A 15,019-nucleotide genomic window follows, 5' to 3' on the forward strand; every position below is an offset into this window, starting at 1 on the left:
CATAATTAAGCTTTGTGAAATAGTTGGGATGACAACTAGAGCAACAGTTGAGGAATACTCAAGGTGAACATAACTAAGGACCCATTTTAGGACCTTCTCTGTGCTACTGGTAATGAAAGCCCTTGAGGGCTACTATGAGCTTCATTGGGGAACCTGATAATATACTGTATATATTAGATTTTTGCAGCCCATAGACACATAGGAAAACTATAATATTGTAGGTACTGCAAAACAGATTGGCCAATGAAGCCAATTGTGTAAGGTGGGAGCCTTGCCGGGCCACTGGTGGCGCAGACCTTTGAAGCTTTATGCTCTGGAGCTTTCTGTGTCCCCGGGACCCAAGACATTTCAGTGGTACACCTGGTCCCCTGGTGAAATGTGTCCTCTTGGACAGGTTCTGCAAAATGGGGGGGGGGGGAGGCCAACAGGGTTTAATTTTTTTTTTTTTTGCAGGAATGTGGGTTTGCGTGGAATGCAGTACCACCTTCCTACAACATTTTTAAAAGCCCTGGTCCACCCCACAGCACGGCAAAATGTCACAAAGCTGACCAGGGCATTTTTTGCCCCCTCTGGGCCACTGTAGGACAGGCTCAGCTCTTCCCCAGCCACATGGTACTGATGCCAGACAGGCCCTGTTGGCCCCCACTTTAAAAAAAGGGACCACAAATTATTCTGCATTTCCTTTGGGTGGGACAAACACGGGTTCAATCTGGAGCTGGCCTAGGTGAGGCTAGCCTGGCCTCAGCATCATGTGGAAGCAGGGTGTTATGTATGGTAGCACCCCTGCCTCACATGCTGGCACACTGTACTCCATAACTAGTAGTACACTGCAACCATCTAGGCTTGGGAGCAAGCCAGACACAGGAACACACTGAAACACCCTGACTAGACACACTACTAGGACCATCTTGGAAACCAGGACAAGCCTTGGCTTGTCCTCTGCTACCGGTTGGAATTTCAGGTGCCTTTGGATTCTGATTCCCCCACACCACCCCCTAGTTTTGCTGATAGCGTGGTCAGGCCAGAACTGGTTTGGCCAGGGGCTTTTGGCCAATATTTTTGTCTACTCACACTTAGCCGCTCTGCAAGAGGTTAAGTCCATCACCTAGTCAATAGATAGCACCATCTCTATAAGGTGACCAGATTTTAACATTGGTAAAGCAGGACACCATTGACCGGAGGGGGGGGGGGGTTCTTGATTAAAAATTTGGTCTATATGGAGCAACAAAAGGTTTAATAAAATGCAAAAATATTATTGTAATATATCTTTTTAAATTTCAACATAAGTACAATTTGCCAGGTACCCCCAGATGTCCCTCCAAAAGTGGGATAATCTGGTCACCTTACTCTAGGAAAAAGAAAAAAAAAGCGCGTTTATCCAGAACCCATTTTGGTTTATGTTTGTACATCATACATATGAAGGCAATATCTACAGAACAAATTGGAATAATTATAACCAAGAAGATTGCATTTTTGTACCAGCCAATTGGTTGAATTTTTCTAGTTTGGATTATTCCATTCAGCCAGCCCTCTTTTGTATGCAGTAAGCCAGGTGGGAGGCTAGTTAGAAATTTCCACTGAGCCTGGTGTGGGGCAATGCTAGTCCAAGCCTGAGACGGTCTTAATGGCCTTAGACAAAACACTATTTTTTTTCCTTTTCAATAGCCTATTTTCAAAGTTTTCTTCCTCAGTGGCTTTTATCATATAGTCCCTCATGCTCAGTGTTTCATGGCGGTTTCTTTACTGCCTGTGAATACCCCCATAAATTAGTAAAGAAACCTCCATGAAACATTGAGCCTGAGGGACTATTTATATTATAAAAGCCACTGAGGAAGAAAACAACTTTGAAAACAGGCTATTGAAAAAGAAATGTCTTTATCCGGAACCCGTTTTGGTTTATATTTGTACATCATAGATATGAAGGCAATATCTACAAAATCAATTGGAATAATTATAACCAAAAAGATTACATTTTTATACCAGCCAATAGGTTGAATTTTTCTAGTTTGGATTATTCCACCTGGTTTACAGCACATAGGCCTCCCTCCCCAAAACCCTATATGAACAGTGACTGTAGCAAGCTCCCTTGTATAATTTCGGATATGGGACCCATCTGAAGCACCCTGTACACTCCCCACGCAGCCTGTTTTCTATTGCCTATCTACTCTACAGGAAAGGCAATTATAATGGACCCTCTTTTTCCACCCTATTCTTCTATATATAACTGCTTGTTAGTGTGTTAGATATGCTTTTATTATTTTCTTTTCAATAAAGGCTATTATTTTTACAATTTACCAATGTTGTCTGCCTTGAGTTCTTAAGGGCATAATTCCCTCATAAGACATGGGCCAATCGAGTTTTAAGCGCAACGTTACCGCTCTCTTGCTCTGCTTTTCCCCCATTGGTGAATATACACGTGTCTCAGGAATGAGTGTAAGAGCATTTCGGGTAACAAGGGATAAGCCCTGCTTCCATATGAGCTCCCTCTCTGCCTTTTCTGCCCATGTGGAATCAACCTGAGCTTCTTCAGAAAGAATTTGAACCTGGCTCTCTCTAATCACAGTCTAATCACTATACCACACCAGATGAAGAAGCTTCGTAATATATTTTCTGAGTCTGTGGAGATAAGAATACTGTCCGTGATGATGAGAATTTTTTAGAAATTTCTAAAAGAGATTGTTTCTATCGAATACTCAGCATTGTTCCCCTTTCTTTCTGGATTTGCTTGCTGGATTAACCATCACCCCGGAAGAGCGCAAGATCGCCTTAGTGTATTCTCTTTGAATCAGTGGATGTTCCTGTCATTGAACTGTTCACTTAAACAAATATGTAAAACTACAGCTGAATCTGGAAACAGTTAATTTTTCATGTAACTTAACACCGCAATTTGCAAATGTGCATTTGCCCATACAAATATTAGTAGTGTCCCCCTTCTCTCCCTTCTATTTAAGATTTTACTTTTAAAAATCAACTGTCATTTTAATATTAACAGCTTTGCAGGCAGTACAGATGGCTGCTAAATGAGACCCTTTATGCTTGTTGTATAGGATTGTAGGAAGTAAAGATAATACTAATAGAGCTATACTGCCAGAAGGAAAATCCATTGTTAAGTCAAGACATTTCTTTAATTACAATGTATTTTATCTCTTTAATAAGGATGTGCAGTCAGAGTTTTACTAGCTGTGATCTTGTCCAAACCGACCCCATTTGGAAATGCAGTAAAGGTTCCTAATCAGAACAAAATTATTTCCAGTATTCAGGGACATGCAGAAGCCTTCCGATTTGGCAGATGTGACACCTTATTTTATCATTTTAGTCAGTGACAGGCAGGAGGGCAGAGTGAAAGTTATAATAATCCAAAAGTTAACAGGAGAAAGCCTTTGCTTGCACCTACTTGGAGCAAAGCAGGATGTAAGTGGAACCTATGACTGGCACCTCATAATAGGCAACTGTTTTGCTTTGTTCTTCAGGAGATTACAGTAGACTATCAGAAGTGGTCCCTGGCTTGCTCCCCTTTCCTGGAATAGGTTGTGAGCATTAACTAGCCTTCTTGCCCTGCAGGAAATAGTAGCAATGATTTTGCCTGCACATGCTGGCAGACATGTAGAACAGGTATGGGGAAGAGATAAGCTATAGCTCTTCTAACCATGCTATGCCATACCTCATAGGACAAAGGGAAATGTTTCTTTTGTACTAGTTGGCAGGCAGGGCTGGGCAGAACAGAATGAGGGATGGAGACATATGCTAAGGATTATAAAGTAGCCATCCTGCCATACCAACAAAATTGGGGAGGAACAGAGGCATAAGCTAAGGCTTTGTTCTTCCAATAGTAAACACTTATACACACTGAAACCAAATGAAATTCAAGAGATTAATCACAAGGAAGGATGTAAACAAAATTTGAGATCAGTGGCACCTTTAAGACCAACCAAGTTTTATTCAAGGCACAAGACTTTTTATGTATCCACATTTCATCAGAATAAAAAGTTATACCTTGAATAAAACTCAGCTGGCCTTAAAGGTGCCACTGGACTTAAATTTTGTTCTGCTGGTTCAATCCAACACAACTACCCACCTGAATCTATCTTCACACTGTGTCTCAGTGTATGAGACAATTGCTGGTTGGGGATCTGAGATTTCTCAAATCTGCAATTTCCAAGGAAAAAAACCTGACTAGCTATACTGCTTCCCTGACATAAATACCCCTAGCAGCTGTTATTAGCCCCAGAGTGTCTTTCTCTCTGTGTTTGTTGGGACAGAAACACATCTGTTCTGAAGGGTGGGGTGAGGGTGTCTTTAAAAACAAAAGACAATAGTATTCAATTCAGAACCCAAGTTATTTCCGCATTCATTCTTCCAGTCCAACTAACTGATGGGACTGGAGCTGGGCTTAGAAGATGTTCAAAGCATACACTGTAAGGCATGGAACAAAGTTAGTTTGCCTTCCCTCACCTGTGGGGAGGTTTTAATTGAAAACAGACCACCCATTTCCCCACCCCCCGGCAGGGCAGGCCTGCTGGATACTGACTTTGCCAGTGAAAATTTCAATTGCCTGTAGAAGGCCATGCTTTCTCCTTTCTTTCCTATATTTGATTAGATAGGGAGGATCCCTGATGGGATGGTTCTAATGGCTGGGAATTTCATCCTTGTTGTGTGTGTGTAGAAGGGAATATACACCCAGAACTAAGTTTTCCACTGGAATCAACAAATAGGACTAATGGATGGATCCCCCCCCCCAATAATTTCCCTCAGCTCTTCTGTCTGCAATCACCTGTATAACACTATTTTTCTAGATGGTCTAGAGAAGTGGTTTTTAAACAATGACAGGGTTATAATACACACTTATTTAGGTCCTATTGAACTCACTGGGTATGCATGCTAGTTGTACTGCATATTTACTTAGTGAATTGTTTAATATTAGTAAATTAGTTAATAGTACATTGGTTGAATTTATTTATTTAGTGCATCTCTCATTCTGTAATAGGAACAAAGAACCCAGCAAGAATGGGGAAAAATTATTGTAGATATACTCTCTCTCTAGGTTAGTCCTTCTCCTGCCATTTCTATTTGACAAGTAAATTTTCTTGAGGAAGGTGTGGTTCTTACCTCCAAGTAGATGATCCATCCAGGTGTTTATGTAGAGAAAGAAGCCAGGGCCTTTCCGCATGAGGACCAATGTTGCCAATTGGTTTCACAAAGCGGAAACTCTATTTTAAATAGTGGAATCTCGGCGTTCCGCATACCTGCATATGTAGTGGAATCCAGTAGCGTTTCATTCGTTCCCCACAGGTTTCCGGTCTTGCAAAAATCGCTAGAAAGGAAGCGATTTTTTCTGTGCTTGTTCCCGCCCCTGGCCGTCAATCAAACGAACAGCCAATGGGCGGTTGTTATCATGCTCCGGAAAAGCCCCTTTCCCTTTAAGCACAGTTTAAAAAACACACACACACAAAGTGATTTTAGCGCTAATGTTGCAAGACTGTTGCAGATTGTGTGCGACATCATGCGGAATGGCAAATTAGTAGTGTTTACCATTTGTAAGCCTTCTGCTACTTTGAACACGTGCGGAATGGCCCCCAGTTTCTCCAGTATAAGGAGAAGAAGAGCTGGATGTGGATATGGGCAGGTCACCCAGACATCTGTAAATATCAAGAATAACTTATGGGTGCAGTTGTGTGCATACGCAGAGAACATGAGGAGGAAAAGAGCTGTGAGTCCTATAGTGATAACCACATTTGCCATAAGGAGAACTGCTCTCTAAATGCTTATTATGTAATTGCACATAATAGAGTTCGGATGCAATGCAGTAATGAAAAGCAGTGAGGTGGAAGGCTCTATGTGCATCTATAAATTTACTTAGTAGCCTTGGGGAAGTCATCATCTCTCTGCCTGAACTAGGTAAGGTTGTTTTCCTAGAAGTAAGAACCACTTTAATCAGCCAATTGAAATCAATGGGCTTAAGCTGGAATATTTCTTCATAGGATTAGCCTGCAAATCTTCCCTTTTAATTACTGTTCTACTAAATGACTGCTTCCAGCACTTGAATTTTACCATGTTGGCCAAGTATTGGCTTGGGTCTACTAGAACGTTTTCATAGATGGACGTATGAAATATTCTAACCTCCCTTCCAGCTACAATCCCAAAGGCCCTGAAATGCTTCTTCTGGGAACTACCAGAAACAATGTTTGGGGGCCTTTGTGACTGCGATGAGAAGGTGGAGGCAATTAAATCAAATTGAGTAGGTGGAAATCCTGCAGAAATGTCCCCATGGATCTAAACCATTATTTCTACAAGTCAGCCAAGTCTGTCGCAACATATACAAAAACCATCACCACCTGCATGTACTTTGGAACAGGGGTAGTCAATCTGTGGTCGTCCAGATGTCCATGGACTACAATTCCCATGAGCCCCTGCCAGTGTTTGTTGCAGGGGCTTATGGGAATTGTAGTCCATGAACATCTGGAGAACCACAGGTTGACTACCCCTGCTTTGGAAGACTATAGGTTGAATCACTGAGAATGTCCATAAACAGAAGAGAGGTGATTTTCACCACTTCCTGCCTTCTGTTCCAGCTTCCAGCTCATTCTCAGGCTCTTCCCAGTGATGTCCTATTCCTTTGGTAGAAGCATTTCAGGAGATGTTTGGGGAATCATGAGCAGTAAGGAACATGTGCTCTGCTGATAAAAATCCTTTTTGTCAATGAAAAAGATGCATTGGATCCAAGCCAACATGGTTCTTGTATCCCATTTTCTTCCAAGGAGTTCTGACTGACATTTTGGCCTTCAGCATCTTTGTGGAACATGCAGAACTGGCAAATAAGAGCTTACACAAGCTAGTACTATCCAGTGAACTTCACATATGAACAGGGACTGAAGTCCACTGTTTCCAGTTGTCAAATCCAGGACTATAGCCACAACTCTACCTTGGCTGCCATAGATCAAGGAAAGGCAAGTGAGCCATTTTCTAATGAAAGAATATCCTTCAGAAATTATGGTTAGATATTTAGGAGAAATGTTGTACTTGCACTATGAGAACCCAAAGGGAAGCAGTTTAAAATGACTCCTAGTTATTGCATTCAATCTTCAACAAAGGATACACTTTTATTATTAAGGGCAATTATCTTCTGAGTAATAGCTTGCAATGTTGTGTCTCTAGATAAAGCAAATTTTAAAATAGTTACTGTACTGCACAGGGGAATTAATAAAATGAATGGCTAATCATTCTGAACTGTTGCAAACTGTGCCAAGAACCTGCACATTAAAGGTGTCAGCTGGAACAACTGAAATAAGTCCGTAAATCCGAGAAGGATTCATTTGGGTGGCTCAAAGAAACCTGTGAAAAAGATTTAAGAGACCAGAGATTGTGGAAATAAAAAGTGCCATATTGTGTAATGCTAAAAATGCAAATACTGTTATTGTTTGGTGCATACGAATCACAAATGTCATAAGAAAAATGCAATGAACAGACTATACAACACTCTCATTGGGGCCAAAAGGAATTGCTAAAGTGGTGATAGCAAAGTACAGTAGGCACTGATATGTAATGTAATGTGAACTGGTATGAAATTGTGGTTAAGCGCATGGAAAGTAGGTTATAGAGGAAGTCCCATATAATATTCCATTCTACTAACAGATTACTAATTGAGAACAAGAGTAGCCTTGAGTTCAAGTAGAGCTTTCAATTGTTGGCAGAGTTTAAATATGCAAAGGGGCAGAGCACCAGCTTCTTAAAGAATAAATAGAATTATTGAGAACTGAAACAACTTTGTAAAGACAGTGCAAGAAGAGAGAGTGCTAGCATTCTAACTCACTGTGTTCTTCATCTAAACAGAACGGAACTGTGTTCAAAAGAACAGGAAGTCACCAACTGAACCAATCAGGACACTGGAAGTTACTGATGTAACTGCCCATCTGTAGGAGTCTGGCTGGGGTGCTGGCAAACCACACCCCTCTTCAGCTAAAGCTTCTACATCTAACCCCAGTCTGAGACGACCCTTTTGACTCAACTCCTTATTTGGCTTGGAATGTAACCTAAACCAATCCTGAAAGCACACGATGCCTTCAGGAAGCTCCTTTGTCTAACTTGGTGAGGGGAAGTAATAAATATCGCAGAGCCTTCTGATCTAGAGGGGCACAAACGTGCGTGCGCGGCAGTCCGCGCATGTGAGTTTGCACCGCCGCCATGCCAGCGGCCGCGTCTTCGCCTCCCGGCCCCTTCGGGCCGCAAGCAAATCGGCCGCTAAAGCGGTCGATTAGCTTGCGGCTCGGCAAGCTTCTCTTCCCTCCCCTCCCCTCCCGAAGCGAGAAGCTTGCCGGGCCGCAAGCTAATCGGCCACTTTGGCAGCCGATTTGTTTGCGGCCTGGCGAGCTTCTCGCTTCGGGGGGGGAGGGAAGAAGGAGCCGCAGCCTGGCACTGAGGCCTTCGCGGCCCGACGCCGGGCCGCGGCCCGCGGGTTGGGGACCACTGCTGTATACAATGGGACTATGACATCTTGTGATTTTGATGCCCCTGTTGATTCAGCCCCAAATGGCATCTGCCTTTTTTACCGCTGCATCACACTGAGTGCTCATGTTTAACTTACAATCCACAAGTACCCCAAAGTCTCGTTCACACACAGTGCTACCTAGAAGCGTATCCCCCATCCAGTAGGCTTGCTTTTCATTTTTCTGACCCAGATGCAGAACTTTACACTTATCTTTATTAAATTGCATCTTTACACTTATCTTTATTATTTTCCCTGCTGCTGCAATTGCCTGTGATGGCTACCCCCAAGCATTCCTCCCTTCTCAGATTGCAAACCTCAGATTGACAAGTAAACATTCCCAGGGCAGAGGCTTTTCCTGAGCACCCTGAGTCCCTGAGGGCCAGCAAGGGGGCTGTTTCTGGGACTCTTGCAGACCCCCACCTCCAGAAGGCATGCAAAGGCTCCCCCCTCCCATGTTCTCCAAGTTGAAAGAAGCCAGAAGATCAGGACAACTTACTGGCAGCAGGGCATGCTCTGAGGCTGGTTCCTCTTCCTCCCAGCAAACATCTGAAACTGATGTAAAGTTGGAGGCAGTCAGCTGACTCCCTGTTAAGCCCTTCCTGGCTCTGCCTCCTGATTGGGTCTAAATTGCCTGGGCTGGCCATTCCTGGATGAGGGCCAATCAGGTAGTTGGTGATCAGTCAATTTGGATTTTATAAGTTTTACTGATGATAATTATGATGATACTAATCCTTAATCAAGTATATACAAAATTTTGTTGACAAACACTGTGCTCCAGTGGTAGTATAACTTGCAAAGCTTTGACCAATACAGTGAGTGGGCGTAATGTAATATACCACATTTTATTAGAAAGGAACTATACATTATAGGTAGCTCTGTGGTTCTTTTGAGTGCACTTTATTTCTTTTTATTATATAAAGCTGCTATTGAGCCTGCAGTTTGAAGGGAAAGAATGACATTAGGTTTCTTGTCTTTTGCTCTCTGAGAATCCCCTTCCCTGTTAGGCAGAGGTGTTTGTAATGGCCTTATAGGAAGGGTTTGTGGCAAGGCTATGCAAATAGAAATAATGCCTACTGTGTGGCTGGTCACAGCATGGGAAAGGAAGGGACAAGGGCATTCAGTTTTCAGTGCATTTCCCACCCCAGCAATTGGCCTCTGCGTGTGGCTTCCCACCTCCACAATTGTGATTAGGCAGTATTTACATAGGGAATGTTTAGCCTTAATATGAAAAGTTTTAGTCTACAGTTCTGTATTGGCTAGGTGTGACAGTTTCCTTGTCTACTTTACACTGAATTCGGAGGCGGAACTTTGAAGGTGTGTGTTAGGCAACAGGCACTTGGGGTTTCATTATGGGCACTGAATTAGATCTGGTGGTTGATGTCACAAATGGAAGAGCAGTGACTATTGCAGATTCATTGCGTGAGGAAGCAGCAGTGAAATTATGCTCTGGAAATGGAAATCTCTTGCATCATTGGAAAGAACTCAGATTTGACGGGAGGATATAGATCATCCTTTCTCACCTTTTTTACTTTTGAGAACCCCCTGAAATAGTCTTTACGCTGCGAGAAACCCCAGAAGTTATGCAATCATGCAGGATATGGTTGGGAAGCATAGCTGTGTACACACCCACCCAGGGTCCCTCCCCTTCCAGACCATCATTGGCCATTTTGGGGGAAGGGTCAAAATGTCCCGAAGAAGAAGAAGAATTGGTTTTTATATGCCACTTTTCTTTACCCAAAGGAGTCTCAAAGTGGCTTACATTTGCCTTCCCTTTCCTCTCCCCTGTGAAGTGGGTGAGGCTGAGAGATCCCAGATATTACTGCTCGGTCAGAACAGCTTTATTAGTGCTGTGGCGAGCCCAAGGTCAACCAGCTGGCTGCATGTGGGGGAGCAGGGAAACAAACCCAGCTTGCCAAATTAGAAGCTGTTGCTCTTAACAATTACACCAAGCTGGCTCATATGGTCATATCACCTGATAAATTTTTAATATTTTTTAAAATTAAAAATGAATTCAGGAAACCCTTCCAGGGCCATCAAGGAACCCCAGGATTTCACTAAGCCCTGGTTGAGAAAGCCTGATATAGATAATCAGATTTTTAAAATGTCCTAGGATGGGATTTCTCAAACTGGGGACTGGGAAGATCATCCAAGGTCATTTCCATGTCAATCCACCTAATATGAAATCAGAGCTCTCTCCATGTTCTAGGAATGAGGGGGAATCTCCTCTCTCATGACAAATAAAAAGAAAGCACATTAAAGGGTAGGAATTATCAATCCACTGCAATCTTCTGTTTCCTAGCTGGCAGATATGTACAGAGTGCTAGCCAGAAAAGGTACTGATTGTTGTTATTGTTGTTATGTGCGAAGTCATGTCCGACCCATCGCGACCCCATGGACAATGATCCTCCAGGCCTTCCTGTCCTCTACCATTCCCCGGAGTCCATTTAAGTTTGCACCTACTGCTTCAGTGACTCCATCCAGCCACCTCATTCTCTGTCGTCCCCTTCTTCTTTTGCCCTCGATCGCTCCCAGCATTAGGCTCTTCTCCAGGGAGTCCTTCCTTCTCATGAGGTGGCCAAAGTATTTGAGTTTCATCTTCAGGATCTGGCCTTCTAAAGAGCAGTCAGGGTTGATCTCCTCTAGGACTGACCGGTTTGTTCGCCTTGCAGTCCAAGGGACTTGCAAGAGTCTTCTCCAGCACCAGAGTTCAAAAGCCTCAATTCTTTGACGCTCGGCCTTCCTTATGGTCCAACTTTCGCAGCCATACATTGCAACTGGGAATACCATAGCCTTGACTAAACGCACTTTTGTTGGCAGGCTGATGTCTCTGCTTTTTAGGATGCTGTCTAGATTTGCCATAGCTTTCCACCCAAGGAGCAAGCGTCTTTTAATTTCTTTGCTGCAGTCCCCATCTGCAGTGATCTTGGAGCCCAGGAAAATAAAATCTGTCACTATCTCCATTTCTTCCCCATCTATTTGCCAGGAATTGAGAGGGCCGGATGCCATGATCTTTGTTTTCTTGAAGTTGAGTTTCAAGCCAACTTTTGCACTCTCCTCCTTCACCCGCATCAACAGGCTCTTTAGTTCCTCTTCACTTTCTGCCATTAGAGTGGTATCATCTGCATATCTGAGGTTGTTGATATTGATCCCAATTTGTGACTCCTCTAATCCCGCATTTCTCATGATGTGCTCTGCATACAAGTTAAATAGGCAAGGCGACAGTATACAGCCTTGCCGAACTCCTTTCTCAATTTTGAACCAGTCAGCGATTCCATGTTCAGTTCTCACTGTTGCTTCTTGACCTGCATATAAATTTCTCAAGAGACAAATAAGATGCTCTGGTATTCCCATCTCTTTAAGAACTTGCCACAATTTGTTGTGCTCCACACAATCAAAGGCTTTAGCATAGTCAATGAAGCAGAAGTAGACGTTCTTCTGGTATTCCCTAGCTTTCTCCATGATCCAGCGTATGTTGGCAATTTGATCTCTAGTTCCTCTGCCTCTTTGAAATCCTGCCTGTACTTCTGGAAGTTCTCGGTCCACATATTTCTGGAGCCGAGCTTGTAGGATTTTGAGCATAACTTTGCTAGCATGAGAAATTAGTGCAATGGTGCGGTAGTTTGAACATTCTTTGGCATTGCCCTTCTTTGGGATTGGAATGTAAACTGACCTTTTCCAATCCTGTGGCCATTGTTAAGTTTTCCAAATTTGCTGGCATATTGAGTGTAGCACTTTTACTGCATCGTCCTTTAAGATTTTGAATAGTTCAACTGGAATGCTGTCACCACCACTAGCTTTATTGTTGCTCAGACTTCCTAATTACTGGGATGCAATAACTTGGCCTGTAGACCTTGTGTTAGGGGCTTTTGAATTGTGGCCCTATAGAATGAGCTACCTTCCGAGATCTGACTTTGTAGGCTATGTACAGACAATATATTTTAGTTCAGCTTGCTTTTAATATGTAACTGAGCTGTTGTGGTTCTCAGAGTATTGTTCTGAGAACACTAGAGGATGGGGGTCTCCCTTGAAAGCATGATATCAATCCTGTTAGGACTCCTAAGAGTTTGATGGAAGCTAACCTCTTTTCCCCTACAGTTCAGTAATTGAGTTTAGCTATGCTGCATTAAAAAAGAAAAGAGTCCAGTAAATAAAGTGATAACCTTGCTTAAAACTTAAGCCTATGTATCACATTGCCCTGAAGGCTCAGGGGGAAATGGCTTCCATCAAATTACTTCTACCACTACCCTCAAAAGGAGAAGATAAGAATACCCAGAAAATATAAAGACATTGTCTGGATTATTTTCTGTTACAAAATGGCCCAAGGGAATGAATTTAGAATCCCTCTCTCTCCCCAAAACCATAGCATTAGTGGCTGTTTTTTGTCCCTTTAAACATCATAGAATTTATTGTCCTGTCCTTGGAGTTCCTGGTATATGATGTGTTTTAATACTAACCAAGTATTTAAAGATGCATTACTTCTGTCTGAGATCTTGTTCGCTGGGGAGCAGTTGAATGTCATTGACTCCTGAGGTAGACGGTGGAAATTTAGAAGTGATGCTGAAGTCTCCCTCAGCACTTTGATAAATATATTAGTCAGAAGAAGCAGATGGCCATTAAAATGAAAACCTTTGAATCCAGTAGATTCTACTGTAGTCAGCACATACTTTTGTTCCACGGTGTTTTGATGTTCCAACTTTTGTGAGAACTGTTTGTGCAAAAAAGCACCAATATTTGGAGTGGTAGTAATTACCAGCTTGGTGTATAGGGACATATTGCCACACCAGGGTGCTCATATGCAATGATATATTATGGCAGTTTGAAGAGAATAGTGCTCACCAAAAGCACTTCTGCAAAAAAACATGTCAGTGGTAATTAATTGCTGTAATTCCAGCAAAATCATTTCCAACAGTGAAAGCAGGGATGGACTACACTGTGAGAATGTTCATGACCAACAAGTACATTATAATAACACCAATATATTTTATTAAAACAACTATTTGTGTTTTTGTTGTATCTATGAACCCAGAGTGTCTTTGTGATTTCATTCATTCATTCATTCATTCATTCATTCATTCATTCATTCATTCACTTTGTTTATACTCTGCATTACTCCCAGTGGGGAACCAAAGTAGTTTACATTGTTCTTTCCTAAATTTTATCATAACTACCCTGTGATTCTGCTTTGACAACCTAGAATGGACTCTCCTCCCCCACTGTGAAGAGTTATTTAGCCAGAGCCCAAAACATTCCAGCCATGAGAGGAGATGGATATTATTGATAGGCATACTATGGGTATCTCATTTTAGTTAAAATGAATTCAGGAAAAGTTACTTCCTCATCTCAGGAGGTAGGTATGCAATGTGTCTCTTCTGACTATTTACATATGTATTTAATCTATCAAGCTAGTGTTTGCATTATAAAATACAACAGAGATAATATTTTATTTTTCAGGAACCATTAAAGAAACTCTGAATTTTCAGGGAGAGCTTCCCCAACTGAGATCCTCTGTGAACTAAGAGAAAAGAGATTCTGTAGACAGGAAGAAGGCCCAATCCAGGATCATGTTTCTCTGTTTGTTGATTGAATCTCTGCATCTAAACATATATATATGCTCTCCTAAATTATGCATATTAGATGGCCTGGGAGGCACTCTTTGGTGGTGCTGGATGGCTACATTTTGATTCTTAGCAACAAATGCACAGTAATGGAAATTAGCACAAATAATCCATACAATTTATATTTACATAAGTCCTCAGTTGTCTGCAATCGCCCAGAAAGGAACACTTTGTTTACAGAGTTTAATTATGCAAAGAGAGCAAACCACTAGGATAAATAAAAGAATAAAACAGTTTTATTCAGATGAGAAACAAACTTTGTATGGAAAGAAGAAAGAGTCCTGTTTGATTGTTGTTCTGCATTCATTCAGTCTGTTGTTAAGGCAAGCAGGGAGGAAGTATGCTCAAAGGAGAAAAAAGTCTCCTTTTGAGCCAATCCAGACACCAGAGCAAATTATTTTTAAAACATCAGGACATTCGTGTTCTAACTATGCTAAATGTGCAACTCCTCTGATGCCCTCTGTACAATTTTATTCATATGTTTTTGGATTATGTACACTATAAATCTTGCATATTCTAATAAACTTCAACTCACTATGCTATAGCACTGAAAAATACAAAATGCCATGAGTGGTTAGGAAGGGGTAAAAATGTAGTAATAGCCTCAATGTCATCATCTTCATGAAGGAATCAAAATATTCACAACTACCTGCCCACCCACAGTGATCCCAATTCCATGCCCAAATGATGCTCCCCCCCAAAAAAAAAACACAACAACCAGGAAATTCACCTCCTGATTCCAAAGTGGTGATCAGCATTTCCCTGGGCATGCAAGAAAGGGCCACAAGAGCCAAGTATTTATTTATTTAATTTATTTATTTATGTTTAAACTTCTATACTGCATGCTCCCAGAGAACTGGCTCGTGGCACAAAAAAAAAAAGAGTCACATATAATAACCAATAAAACATATCATTAAAACCC

This window comes from Paroedura picta, chromosome 1 (assembly GCF_049243985.1).
Source record: "Paroedura picta isolate Pp20150507F chromosome 1, Ppicta_v3.0, whole genome shotgun sequence".
In the NCBI taxonomy this organism is placed as follows: domain Eukaryota; kingdom Metazoa; phylum Chordata; class Lepidosauria; order Squamata; family Gekkonidae; genus Paroedura; species Paroedura picta.